Source organism: Notolepis coatsorum (assembly GCF_963971535.1).
Source record: "Notolepis coatsorum genome assembly, chromosome: 3".
NCBI classification, from domain to species: domain Eukaryota; kingdom Metazoa; phylum Chordata; class Actinopteri; order Aulopiformes; family Paralepididae; genus Notolepis; species Notolepis coatsorum.
The window spans coordinates 142,077,695-142,092,106 of record NC_140167.1 but is presented as its reverse complement, the minus strand read 5'-3'; the positions used below and the strand labels follow the sequence as shown (position 1 = coordinate 142,092,106).

General features: G+C 42.7%; 1 long non-coding RNA gene across 1 annotated transcript; it reads left to right on the top strand.

The window, feature by feature from the left end:
• The first annotated feature begins 12,939 nt into the window (after nucleotides 1-12,939).
• On the top strand, nucleotides 12,940-14,152 carry LOC311225297. The gene is made up of 5 exons (XR_014619498.1): nucleotides 12,940-13,058; nucleotides 13,154-13,201; nucleotides 13,292-13,372; nucleotides 13,482-13,547; nucleotides 13,676-14,152. It is a non-coding gene; the product is annotated as an uncharacterized lncRNA (long non-coding RNA).
• Nucleotides 14,153-14,412: the final 260 nt, after the last annotated feature.

Genomic DNA, 14,412 nt, shown 5'->3' with positions numbered 1-14,412 from the left:
CGTGGCGTCGCGGGGAGGCTTTACGTCTGTCACTCTATTGGAGGGTAAGAAACTGGACTGAAAAGGAAGTCCTACTTTAGTAGCGCAGTATATATACGCACTATGAACAAATAGTACCGTTAGTGGTGCGGTAGCCAGATTCCTACGCGGAACTAGGACTTGTTCGTACATGTTGAGCGGTACGTTTGAACTGGGTCTGGGGGGTATGGCAGCCTGGCACCAAGGTCTCGACCAATAGTAGAATGGAGACTATTATGGGATGTTCAGTAGGCTAGAATGGATATTCAATGCATATTGTACAAGGAATATACAAGGGATATCAGGGAATATTAGAGAATATACAAATACAATTAAATATATATATATAAATAAATATATATATTCGGTTTAATCTGGCCCTTCACAACAAGCTGTGTACAACGAAGTCATTCTTCTCAGCCTCTATTCCATAAATTAGGTATACTCAGTGTTTATCAAGTGAATAATATTTTTTTAAACATGACATAAAATTAGACACACAAGCATCAACAGTAAATATCCACAGTAAGTCACAGGACTATATACATTCCATTTGAATCAATATAAATGTAGTTTACGAGATATATACCTAATACTTGCAATCCAATCCAATACATACATATGCTCCTACTCGCTCTTCTTCCGCCCCCCCCCCCCCCCCCCCCCCAGGACCCCCCCTTGGATAATCCATCCATTTTCATTCGTTTCTAACCAGGAATTACAATTCATATGCTAGCCTTTATTCTCTCCACCACTTCTAACCAGATTGCAATGCTGGTTTCACTGACACCTAAAATTCTTGCTGTAGATATCTCTAGATAAATCACATCGAGATAGGTAAGAACCCATACCTTCCGGCACATTTTATCCGGTTGAATCCATCGTGATGCTATCAGCTTTTTAGCAGCTGTGAGACCGGACAAAACTAGTCTCTTTAGCTGTATAGAGTCTGCAAACTGAGAAACATCATTCAACAGCAATACAGAGGGCTGTACAGGTATGTTCAGAAATAAAAATTCTGATAATTGCAGGGTCACTTCTTCCCAGAATATCTTAACAGGTGGGCAATCCCAATACATATGCATAAATGTACCATCATCACCGTTTGTACATAAGGAACATAGAGAGTCTTGTCTAAGTCCCATTCTGTTCAATCTTATAGGAGTCAGGTATGTCCTATGAATATAATTAAGATTAATTTGTTGATGATCCGGGTTGCGTGACGCAATTCGAACGTTTGCCCAGACTTCTTGCCAATCAAAATCTACTTCCAAGTCTGGTATATCCCTCCTCCAGACTGAGTCTAGGGGAAGGATTCCATACGAAGACGTTAGTAAGTGATGATAAAAGTCAGATACAAAGCCTCTCGATGTCTCTCTTTCATAGAAGAATTTGTGATATCTGTGGTGCTCAATTGATATCTTTAATGGGACTCCATGAGCCTTCAAACATTCCAATAACTGTGCGTAGAAATAAAATGTGGAACTGGTGAGGTTAAATTTGTTACGTATATCTTGATAGCTACAAAAACCGCGTTTGTTGAAGACATCTCCCAATGTATGTATGCCCTGTTTTTCCCATTTGGGGTATCTGATAGGTCGTTTTCCAATAAGGAGTGCATTGTTATTGAATAGGGGAGAATGGCTATGCCATTTATGTTGGTTAGAATATTTTTTTTTCTGTGTTTCACGCCATATCCGAATCACATGTGTAATAAGAGGGCCAAATTTCAATTCGCATTGCTTAATTGATAATATGGTGTATACTATGTCCTGCAGTCTATGTGGTGCCACTATATTTTCTTCTAAGTTTCTCCAGGATACAGATGCTTGAGAGTCAAACCAGGTTATCAGTGGTCTTAAAGAGTACGCTTTAAAATAGTGGTAGAAGTCTGGAAATGCTAAACCTCCGTCGGCTTTGTTTCTCTGTGCGGTGGATCTTTTTATTTGTGGAGGTTTGTTGTTCCAAATAAATGTATATGTGGTGGAGTGTAATTTTTTCCAGTAACCATCAGGGGGGGGGGGGGGGGGGGGGGGGGGGTAACGGTAACATTGAGCTAATGAAGTTGATTCTAGGTAAAACATCCATCTTAACTATTGATACTCGGGCCTGTACTGAGTTTTTAAGTTTGGACCACCTGTCAAAGTCATTTTTGATCTTATCCTGGAGTTTTGTGTAATTATACTTCACCGTTTGGCATATAGTAGGGAATATTTCAACTCCTAGACATCTAAAGTGTTTTACCATTGGTATTTTTTCTGGAAGGAATATATCCTTTGCAGGGGCATTAAGTGGGAGGAAGGCCGACTTTGGCCAATTTATCCTAAATCCCGATAGATTGCCAAAATCATCAATCAACTTGAGAAGATGAGGCAGTGAGGTGGTAGGGTTTTGCATGAACAATATTACGTTGTCCGCATATAAACTAATATGATGTTGTGTGCCCTTAATTGCGATTGGTTCTATGGATTGGGATTGTCTTATATACTGTGCTAAAGGCTCTAATGATAAAGCGAATAGTCCGGGACTAAGAGGGCAACCCTGTCTGGAGGAGCGCGATACAGGAAAGATTTCGGAGGTAATTTTACCTGTTATAATCATGGCCGATGGGTCTTTGTATAATACTTTTATCATATCAATGAATCCGTTTCCTAACCCCATCCTTTCAAGTACTGCCCATAAATAAGACCATTCCAACTAGGGATGTCCGATATTATCGGCCGACCGATATTATCGGCCGATATCGGCAGTAAAATGTGATATCGGAAAATATCGGTATCGGTAAATTTTTTAATACATTTATTTAACCTTTATTTACCCAGGCAAGCAAGTAAGAACCAATCCTTATTTTATTTATTGTCAAAAGTATGCATGTTGGTTTAATTCAACAACAAGAGATATGTAATGTTAATTTTTACTTTTTTAATTATCATATTTTGCACAGATAATGCTTACATTTAGAAAGCCTTTTGAATGCATCCAGTGAAATTATTAGTTACCTGAAATTATTCTGTTTTTTTGGGGGGAAACCCTGCATATATCGGTATCGGTTGATATCGGTATCGGTATCGGAAATTAAGAGTAGGACAATATCGGAATATCGGTATCGGTAAAAAAGCCAATATCGAGCATCCCCCAACCTATCAAAGGCTTTCATCGCATCCAAGGACAACATCGCTATAGGTGGAATGGCATCCTTGCTGGCGTCTAGCACATGTAGTAACCGTCTTATATTATCCGTGATCAGGCGGCCTCTTATGAAGCCAGTCTGATCAGGATGAACTAAAGATGTCATATGCTTTTGAAGTCTGATGGCTAGTACCTTGGAATACAGCTTGATATCGGTTCCGAGGAGGATCAAGGGTCTATAACTACCACAATCGGTGGGGTCTTTGTCTTTTTTAAGGAGGACAGATATGAGTGCAATATTGTCGATCTTATGGAAATTCCCCTCCTTGATTGAGTATAAAATCATATTAAGTAATAGGGGTCCAATTACATGAGAGGTACAATTCTGGAGGGATACCATCCCTTCCAGGAGCCTTACCAATTTGCATTTCAGATATAGCCTCCCTAAGTTCATCTAGTGTGATAGGTGTTTCTAACTGTTTAGCGTCTTCCTCTGATAGTTTAGGTAGGTTAATTTGATTAAGATATATATCCATTTTGTTTTGATCGAAAGCCATTTCTGATTTGTACAAGTTGGAGTAAAACTCTTTGAATGACTCGTTAATTTTTTTGGGGTCTGTAACAAGTCCTTGTTGGACCTTAATAGTAGGGATATCTGCAAATTTTGCATTGGCTCGTATCTTCATAGCTAGTAGGTGACTTGGTTTAGAACCATGAAAGTAATAATGTTGTCATGTGCTACGTATTTGAAATTCAGATTGTTGTCTTAAAATGGCGTTAATCTCTTTTTTTAACACATTAATTTGAGATTCCAATCGAACCGATTAGTTGTATTGTAAAGAGGAAAATAACGATGAGTAAAGCGTTTCCAGCTCTACCAATTTTGAACAACGATTCTTGCGTAGTTTGGAGGCAAAGACCATAGTGAAATCCTTGATAAATCCCTTTACCGACATCCATAATATTCTGGGGTCCTGTACCGAACCCGCATTCTCCAGCAGGAAATTAATAAGTTCATCTTTGAATTGTATAATGAATTCATTGTTTTTCAGCAATATCGAGTTAAATCGCCATCTTGGGGCTCGGGATGACAGTATACCAAATGATCCTTTTAGGAGTAAATAGCTGTGATCTGATAGTGCATTGGGAACCATTTCCACGTCATAGTTATCAAATAGTCTAGGGGATGCAAAAACATAATCTATTCTGGAGAATGTCTTGTGTCTTGTAGATCGACAAGAGTACTCTCGGGCCGTTGGGTTGAGTAATCGCCATAGGTCATTTACACCTGTATTCTTGGACCAATCCTTTAGTGCATTAGATGCATGTTTCTGATCATTGGAAATGGTGGGATAAGACTTATCCATCCCGGGATCCCAAATGGCATAAAAATCCACACCAATTATAAATGAATATTCAGGAAGGTTTAACATTGTTCTGGTGAGTGTAGCGTAGAAGTTAGCATCGTGAAGATTTGGGGCATATGCCGCTACCAACGCTATTTTTCTGTTACTGTATACAATTTTAGCTATGGTTATCCGACCATCTATATCAGACCATACGTCCTGCAATTCAATATTCAACTTCCGTTTCACGACTATAGCAACTCCACGGGATCTCGTTCCAAAAGATGAGTGGCTAATGTTATGATATATCGCTGCTGTCGGGACAAAACCTCATAACTTTTTTTTTATTATATAAATCAACTCCGTAGATCATCCTCCATATGTGTGTGTGGGTTTTACAAAGTTTAAACAATGGAAAAGCATTAAACCGATCATCTGTCTAAACCTCCTAACTCTATTCACCCTCAAATCTGTGTTAGTTTTTTTCATCTGCTGAAAAGTTGGGTTTTTGGAGTTATGAGGTTTTGTCCCGACAGCAGCGATATGTTGTCCGCTAGCATTACTTTGTTATCCACTAAAAGGTGCGTTTCGCTTAAAAGAGCCACATCAACCTGTTTGTTTTTCATCAGTGTAAGCACGCTTTTGCGTTTATGTTGTTTGTTTAGTCCCCCAGTATTCCAAATCATTATATTCAAACTAGCCATGATCTAAACAAGTTGTTGTGTACTTGTTTGTAATTCGTCTGGAGTACAAATTCACAATGGATATATATCCAATTATTGAGGTCCTGTTGAGAGCCGAGCTTAAAACATACATAATTATACATATAATCCCCTGAACCCCCCTCCCTTAAAGAGCCGTACAAGGTACCTGTGTTCGTTTGACACCCCCTTCGCGTACAGCTCCACCCTCCCTTACACGACCGGTCAGCCCAGAATGAGCCATTTATCCTTAACTTTCCTATGCAAATTTCCATAGGATCTAAAACGTTTAATTCTACCTTAATAGAATGTCACCTGTGGCCTAGCCACTCTCCCGTTAATATAATAAAATAAAAATGAAAAATATGCCTCAACTAGTATATTCATTTAAACCTTCTACTAACATGTATAGGTTAAAACATATCAAAGACAGAAAAAAAAGAAAGATGTTTAGAACTAGATTATAGAAATCCCAAAAATTTGAGAACATCTGCTTAAATCTTAAAATAACTTTGCCAAGCTTACACATCTAGATGAAAAGGAGGTTTTATAAATACGTGTATGCAGTTCGTCCCCCGAACATGGGTGGGCAGAAATCCGCTATGAAGGTTGTTGTTCTTCCAGATCTGGTTCATGTGCAGGTCACATACTGACGTTAATGTTCCAGGGCATTCATTGAAAAAGTCCAGAGTATTCCAGAATGTTAGCAACCGATCATGACTTGCAAAAACTGTTGTTTATGTTCCAGGGCATTCTTCATGCCATAGAGTGATATCATTCTAGTATATTCCAATATGACACAGAGCGTTGAAAAAATCCAGAATATTCCAAAATGTCAACAACAAATCATGACCTGCACAAAACCATAAATCTAACGGGCCCAAACAGCGAACCTTTATATAAATATAGTGTCTAGCGTCTCGTATTAAACTATTTCTACATCAATGTTATCAAAGCTTGTTTGATACCGTTTTTGGTGTCCGAGCTATAACAAAGTTATCCAACGAAGATAAAAAAAAAAAGATGAATAAACTTATCCTCCACGTTGTGGTTTCCTCATGTACGCTTCGGCCTCTTCAGGCGAATGGAGCCAGACCCTTTTTCCACTTTCATCCATGATGGAAAGATTCGCTGGGTAGTGTAGTGTAGGACGGAATTTTTTCTCAAAGAGCTGAGACATCACAACCTTGTAACGTGCTCGTAGGGCTATAGCCTCCCGGCACATATCCTCGTAGAAAAAACACTTGTTTCCCGTTGTGTAGCAGATTTCCCCTCTTCTTTCGTGCCTCCCGGATAATCGTATCTCTTATTCCAGTTTTACGCAGGCTAGCAATAATCACCCTCGCTTTATTGCTGTTGTTGTCTCGGGTGCCAATTCTGTAGCGTTGATCCACTTTCGGCGTTGTAGAGAGGATATCTGGAACTAGAATTTCAGCTAACACTGTCGCAAACGAGTCGTCTGTGCAGTCAACTGATTCATCCAATCCCACTATACGGATATTAAATCTACGGGAGTGACGTTCGATTTCGAATAACTTAGCTGTTATCTTCTCGTTGTTGTCATATATCTTATGCGAAAGCTTCTCGTCAACCTCTTCTATCTTCTCCGTTAGTTCCGCGATACCGTCATGTAGAGCCTTATCGCCCTTAGCAAATTTCAGTGTATGTTCGACCAAGGTGGCTTCAACTACAATAGTGCGTTCGGTCTGTACTGCAGCCCCTGCTTTTAAATCTTCGAATTTGGCTTCGATAGATTCTTTGAAAGCGTCAGCCTTAACGTCAGCCTTATCAGCCTTAACGTCAGCCTTATCAGCCTTAACGTCAAGCTTATCAACCTTATCGGTTAAGATCTTTATTAGCTTAGCCAGAGACTCGAAATCGGATGATGTATACTCTATATCTGTATCGGGTGAGGTGGCGGGGGCAATGGAAGAGGTGACATTATCAGTTGTTTTCTTCTCGATCTCTCCTGCCAGTACCCGCACGGAGCACGTCTCCACAGGCGGGGTCTCTACCGTTAGATTGTCTGCTGCGCATTTCTTTCCAGGGTCTTTCCTTGATGTCATCTTGATTTTTTCTGTCGATATAGTTAGTAGAAGATCTTAGTTAATATATACGTCGAGGTTTAAACACATTGGTGTTGTAAAAAGTGGATTTTGAAGCAAAATTTAAAATAACGGGAGCGGAGATCTGACCGACGTGACCACTACATGCTGAAGTCAAACCGGAAGTGAATCATCTTCATTTGTGTATAGATTTTTTAACAAAGCCATTCCCCCTTTCTTTCATGACATGTTTGCCCACAATCACCAAATTCATAATTACCCCACACGTAATTCCTGTTTGCTTAGACCACCCCTTTCCCGCACTTCCCAATCTCAGTTTTGTTAACTCTACCGAGGGTCAAAGTTGTGGAACTCTTTGCCTCCATATTACGTTACTATTGACTGAGATAAGGCTCGATGTCTGGTCAATGTAACATAATAAGGAGATGGTAGCCAAAGTAATTTAATTAATATTTACCATGGTTTGAACAAAAGAGAGAATAAAATAATGACGAACGAGAACACACAACTTCACAGACAGGATCAGCACCAGACAAAGGGGAGGGCATGCAGAATACTTATACATGAGGGAATGACGAGACAAGACACACCGGGGTTGATTACAGATGGGTACACCTGGAAGGGAAAACAATAAGGACTACAAAACCAGGACAGGGAACTACAGCTAGACAGACCCCACACATAACACTCCACATACATTTATTTTCTGAAGTTCAAAAGAGCACTGAAATCTCATCTCCTAGATCACCTATATTTCCCATATGGGCTCAAGTCAAGTCAAGTCAAGTCAAGAGTTTTATTTGTCACGGCATACAAGTATACAATGAAATGCGGGTGGTCTTGCCCGCAACGATGTGCAATACAGTGGTACAACATATAATAGAATCCAATAAAAACAACATTGTGCAATAACAGGTAACATGTAACATGGTGTGACATCTCGGTATCTGTACATAGTTATTTACAGAGCATATAGGACATGCTAGGTAGCTTTGGTAGTGCAATACACTTACTGTTGCTATACTAATTTAAAGTGGCCTTTCCTTTTGGCAATAAGTGTGGGTGAGTGCGGCATGAGTGTGTGCCCGCTCATGTTAAAGTGTTAGAGTGGCTGCTAGTGCACAGCGTGCGTGTCGTGTGTGTGCTCATGTGTGCTTGTGTGTGGATAGTTCAGTGTTCTGTGGCACTCAATGTTCATTGTTCAAGGCTCTGATGGCCTGGGGGAAGAAGCTGAGCCTAAGCCTCTCTGTCCTAGTAGCTGGGGTTCGCAGGCGTCTGCCTGACCTCAGCAGCTGGAACAGGCTGTTATTGGGGTGGTGGGGGTCTTTCATTATTCTGCAGGCTCTGGATTTGCACCTCTTGTTGTATAGAACCTGCAGGGGAGGTAGTGCAATACCCGTGGTACGCTCGGCTGAGCGCACCACTCTCTGTAGGGCCTTCTTGTCCTGTGCCGTGCTGTTTCCATACCAGGCAGTGATGTTTCCGGTCAAGATGCTCTCTACAGCTCCTGAGTAGAAGGACTGGAGTATCTTCCCCGATACTCTGAACTTCCTTAACTGTCTCAGGTGGTAGAGGCGCTGTTTCGCCTTCTTTACTACTGTGTCTATGTGTGTTGACCATGTCAGATCCTCTGAGATGTGGACCCCCAGGTATTTAAAGCTGCTCACCCTGTCCACGGTAGCCCTGTTAATCCTCAGTGGTGTCTCCTGCTGTCCTCTCCTATAATCCACGATCAGCTCCTTGGTTTTACCAATGTTCAGGAGCAGGCTGTTGTCCTGGCACCAGCGTTCCAGTACCTCAACCTCCTCCCGGTAGGCCTTCTCGTCGTTGTCCGAGATCAGCCCCACCACCACCGTGTCGTCTGCGAACTTCACTATGGAGTTGGAGCTGAACTTGGCCACACAATCGTGTGTGTAGAGTGAGTACAGCAGGGGGCTCAGAACACAGCCCTGGGGGGACCCGATGCTCAGGGTGATGGTGTTGGAGGTCTGACCCCCCACCCTGACCGCCTGGGGTCTTTCGCTCAGAAAGTCCAGTACCCAGGCGCTCAGGGCGGAGCTCAGACCCAGCTCGATCAGCTTGTCCACCAGTCTGGTGGGGACTATGGTGTTGAACGCTGAGCTGTAGTCAATGAACAACAGTCTCACATAGCCCCCCTTCTGACGGTCAAGGTGAGAGAGGGTGCTGTGCAGTACCTGGGAGACCGCGTCGTCAGTGGACCTGTTTGTCCTGTATGCAAATTGCATAGGGTCCATATCACTGGGGAGGGAGGCACAAATGTGGTCCTTGACCAGCCTCTCGAAACATTTCATGACCACAGAGGTGAGTGCCACCGGTCTGTAGTCATTTGGACATGTTGGGGAGGGTTTCTTCGGTACAGGGATGATGGTAGACATCTTGAAGCAGGCAGGGACCACTGACTCCGCCAGGGATTGATTAAATATGGCGGTGAACACTGGGGCTAGCTGGTTGGCACAGGACTTAAGTATGCGTCCTGTTATACCATCTGGGCCAGCAGCCTTCCTGGTGTTCACCTGCATAAATGCTCTTCTCACACTGTGTTCCGACAACGAGAGAGCGTCCCCGCCCCCCCGCGGTTGCCCCCCCCCCCCTCCACAACAGCCGGCGCGCCAGTGACATCACTAGCCGGAGAGCTAGCAGCGCCACTGTCTACACCAAACCGAGCGTAGAAAGAGTTGAGCTTGTCCGCGAGGGATGCGTCGTCGCTCCCCATTGAGGGGGCGCTGACTTTGTAGTCAGTTATTGTCTTCAGTCCCCGCCATAAGCCTCTTGTGTCGTTTTGTGCCATTTGTGTCTCCAGTTTGTCAGCATATGTCCTCTTAGCAAGTTTAACAGCCTTGCGTAGAGTATAGACTGAAGCCTTATACTCCTCCATGTTTCCTGACTCTCTGCCCAGGTTGTAAGCGGTGGTGCGAGAGTTCAGAGCTGCTCTAATAGTACTGTCCACCCACGGTTTCTGGTTTGGGAAAACCCGCACCTTTTTCGTGGGGACAATACCATCAGCTATTGTTGTTATATAGCTCACCACTGTGTCTGCGAGCTCGCTGATGTCACTGGCGCTGCCTTGGAACATATCCCAATCCGTGTCTGCTAACACGTCCTGGAGCGTGGCCTCTGATTCGTCAGTCTACTTCTTTGTCTCACGTGACACGACGGCGTCACGTGATCTTTGCTTGTATGCGGGGAATAGCAAGATGGAGTCGTGATCGCTCGAGCTTGAAGACCCCGTTAATGGTGGAGCTGCTACCGCCTTGTAGCCGGCTCTGAACGGGGAATAACAGTGGTCGAGTGTGTTCCTCCCTCTGGTGGAGCAGGCGATGTGCTGAAAAAAGGACGGCATCACTTTCTTCAGGTTCGCCTGGTTGAAATCGCCAGCCACTATCATCGCCGCATCCGGGTGTTTGATCTGGTGACTGTTTAGGTGATCATGTAGTTCCCCCAGCGCTTTGCCAGTATTCGCCTGTGGGGGTATATATACGGCGGTCATGATGACCGCGTTAAACTCCCGGGGGAGGTGGAACGGGCGGCACAGGATTGAAAGATGTTCCATGTCTGGGGAGCATGAGCTCGAGAGAACATGCACTTCTTTGGGGTTAACCCAGACATTGTTCGTGAAGAGGCAGACCCCACCTCCGACGCTCTTTCCAGAGGCTGCCGTTCGGTCCGCACGTAATACGGTAAAGGCGTCCGAGGGAGAGACGCTGTTGTCCGGAGTCGCTGACTTGAGCCATGTTTCCGTGAAACACATGTTGATGTCTCTCATCTCCCGTTGGAAGTGGACCCTTGCCCTTAAGTCATCCATCCTACCCTCCAGCAAACGTGCATTCGCCAGAAAGATGGATGGAATTGCTGGACGGTAAGCAGCTCTTTTTAATCGCAGCCTGATACCTCCTCGTCTTCCTCTGTGCCTCTTCCTGCCGTGTCCTTTGTTCTTTTCTTTGTCGCCGTTCTCCCTTTTGATCTCGGTTGGCCATTCTAGGCATAAAGTGTCTCCAAACTCCTCTTTGAGCCCGGGGTTTAGGTCCATAAGTGTCTGGCGGTCGTATGACGTACCCGCCAGTGTTGCTTTAATAAAAAAAGTAGAAAAAACAAACATAATAGCTAAAAGTGTGTACATCGTTGCAGAGCTAAAACCAGAGGCGTCTGACCGGGGTTGCGTCCTCAACAGCTCCCTTTACAGCTCCCTTTACAAACTGTGGTGTGATGGCTTGTTTTATTTTGTTATTGTATTTTCGTTTTATTATATATTCTTCCTGTCATTAGTTGTTTTCTCTATACCCGAAATCGTATGGCATAGGTGCCTGCTTTGGTGTCTATATGTAGACCTGCTTATGTGTATTGTGAATGAATGTTCCTTGTGGTTCCAGAGGTATGTGGCAGGGCCTCAGAACGATGACAGATTACAAAGGTACCTCCCTCAAACTGAACAGCATCTCCTTAGCAAATTATCTCAATACCTTCTATGCGAGGTTTGAGGCTGGGAATAACGAGTAGGGGGTATCTGCAGAGCCGCAGAGCCAGGCTGGACGGGTTGGAGGCGGTCTGGACAAGTATTAGTGGTCTGGACAAGTATTTGCACTACTGCGCACCATTTTCAACTTCACTTTCGTCTCGTTTACATAGGTACATAGACAGTAATGTTACATCTAGACATTTATGACATGTAATAATAGAGTAAACTTGTAAATAGACAGTAATGTTACATCTAGACATACCAGATCTAGTAATAATAATAATAATAATAGTCCCTCAAACTGCAGGACATGTAAACAGTCAAGTTGCAGAACAACTGTTTGCACAAATGAGAAAGAACAATTACTTTTTAACGCAGCAACTACCATCGACCCATCTGTTCCTGATGAGAAACATCCTAGAACACTTCAACAACAACAAAAACAAGAAGCGAATAGACAACATCAAAAAGTTATTTGGGACGACAGCGGTGGCAATAAACAGCTACCACCAGGCTGTATTGGGTACATTTTCTACTTGCACTTGCATTAAAGATATTTAATGCATTAATCCTGTTTTTAATTGATCTAGGAAATAATGTATAAATGTCTTCATTCATCAAGTTCACTGTTCCTTACTAAGCTGTGTTTGTCATCTGCTTACAGTGTCACAGGAAGCAGTCCTTGATCTATCACTGGAAGCAGCTCAAGGTGTGCTCCCTGAAGCGGGTTCAGGTCTGCCCCCAGCAATGATAAGTAAGTTAGAAAGTCTTAAAATGTCTTAAATTCAAGTTTAGCCGCCTTGACTGAAACCATGCATGATTTGTCCAATAATCATATTAAACTGCCACCCACCACCTTAAATAGTGAACTCTTAATTGCTCCAAGTCAAGAGTGCTAACTATTACACCATAGAACCTGGCTTCTGCAGCAGAAGCAGGCCTATAAAAACCTATGCCTACCTACAGTAATTCTTACCTCTACACTATTAGTTTTATTAAACATTGTTACTATTTCTCTTATATTTTTGTGTATGTCCATCCCTGTAGAACTTGAGATTCCAGTGGACAATGACTACTCACCAGACCAACCCTGGGGGCGAAGTCCCGAAACCCTATCCAACAACAACTGGTAGGCACATTTCTACAAATAATTACTTTCTATGTAAAACTACTCATCTGTATCACAACAATGGTTATTATCTTCAGCTGTTATGTCCTGGACCGAAAGAGGCCTTCGGAAGAAATAATTGTGAAGGAAGGACAAACTTGTTTGACACGGGATGAGTTTTGGAGCCTTGGGTTGAACAGCTATATGGATTCAACTGTGAGTAGTCACATGGTCTAACAGATTAACATTTATTACCGAAGGGAGAGTTTCAGTCATGTTCACTATAATGTCTTAATTGTGATTTCTTGCAGATTGGAAATGCATGCCTGAAGCTCATTGGTGAACTGGCTCTGAAACGTGTATGACCTCTTTTTTAATTACACATTTAAAAGTAACTTTTGGTACTGAAGGCAGACTATTAATAATCATGTTTGTTTTTTCCTCACCAGGACATGGACATTTATATAGAAGACATGTATGTTGTTCCTACCTGGAAGGACCGAAGTATCAACCCGTTAGCTTCATTTCCGGTAAGTGTAATTAATTGATGAAATAAATATAATTATTCAGTTAGTAAATTGAATAAGCATAATGGCACATCCCTACTCTAATGGTAAACTCATGTTTCATAAATATTAGGCTGACATGAAGATGAAACATGCAATAGTCTTTCCAGCCTGGACCGAAAACCACTTTGTGCTATGTGTAAGTGAAATTAGTAATGCGTGTCTTATAAACTTAATCATGTCTGCCGTTCTGGGAGAATAGCAGAATCCACATTCCCACAGAAACCTGACTGACATGCTGTGCTTATTTTTACATACCCATTATAGGTCTTGAAGCCACGCATACAGGAGATTCTATTATTGGACTCGAAATACATAGAGCATACCTCTGGCTTTGGCGATGAAGACTACAGAACTGTTTTTAGGTACACAGATGAGAGCTACTTTTTGTTGTGTTCATATGGCATTTAGATGTGATGGTTCACCGATGAGCGATGCTGCCCTTGGGGGGAGGGAGTGCAGAGACTCAAACGCATCAGCGACCCAACTAACTGCGTGTCTGTCTGCATGAATAAAGACTTCTCAAAGTCCAGTTATTATACTGATATCGAATAATTAATTCTGCTCCCTCCCTCCAACCTTGGTTGCTATGCCCACACAAAACCGCAAAACTTCACCCTGGACTCCGGTTTTCAAAGACCGGGGTTGCAGTGTAGCAAATCCCCGGTTGTGTGTGGCCGAACAGTGCAACTGCGCACATACAATCATGGTTATATTAAATCCAGCGCTCGTGTGGACTGGGCCTAACTTGCCTGCCATTACGTTGCGTTCTGAAAAGCGAAACTGACCCTGAAAACGAAACGAAAATGGCCCTGTGTGTAACTGCAGCCGTCTCTGTGCTAACAGTCACGTTTTTAGTACGAGAAGACAAGACAAAACTTCTTTCTCTGGTCTGCATCCCCTTAACAATTGTGTGTATTGAGCCGTACTGTATTGTACCCATTCTGCAATCTTGTTGAAATAAAGTTTTCATTCACACTCAAAATCTGTGTTCATTTTTTATT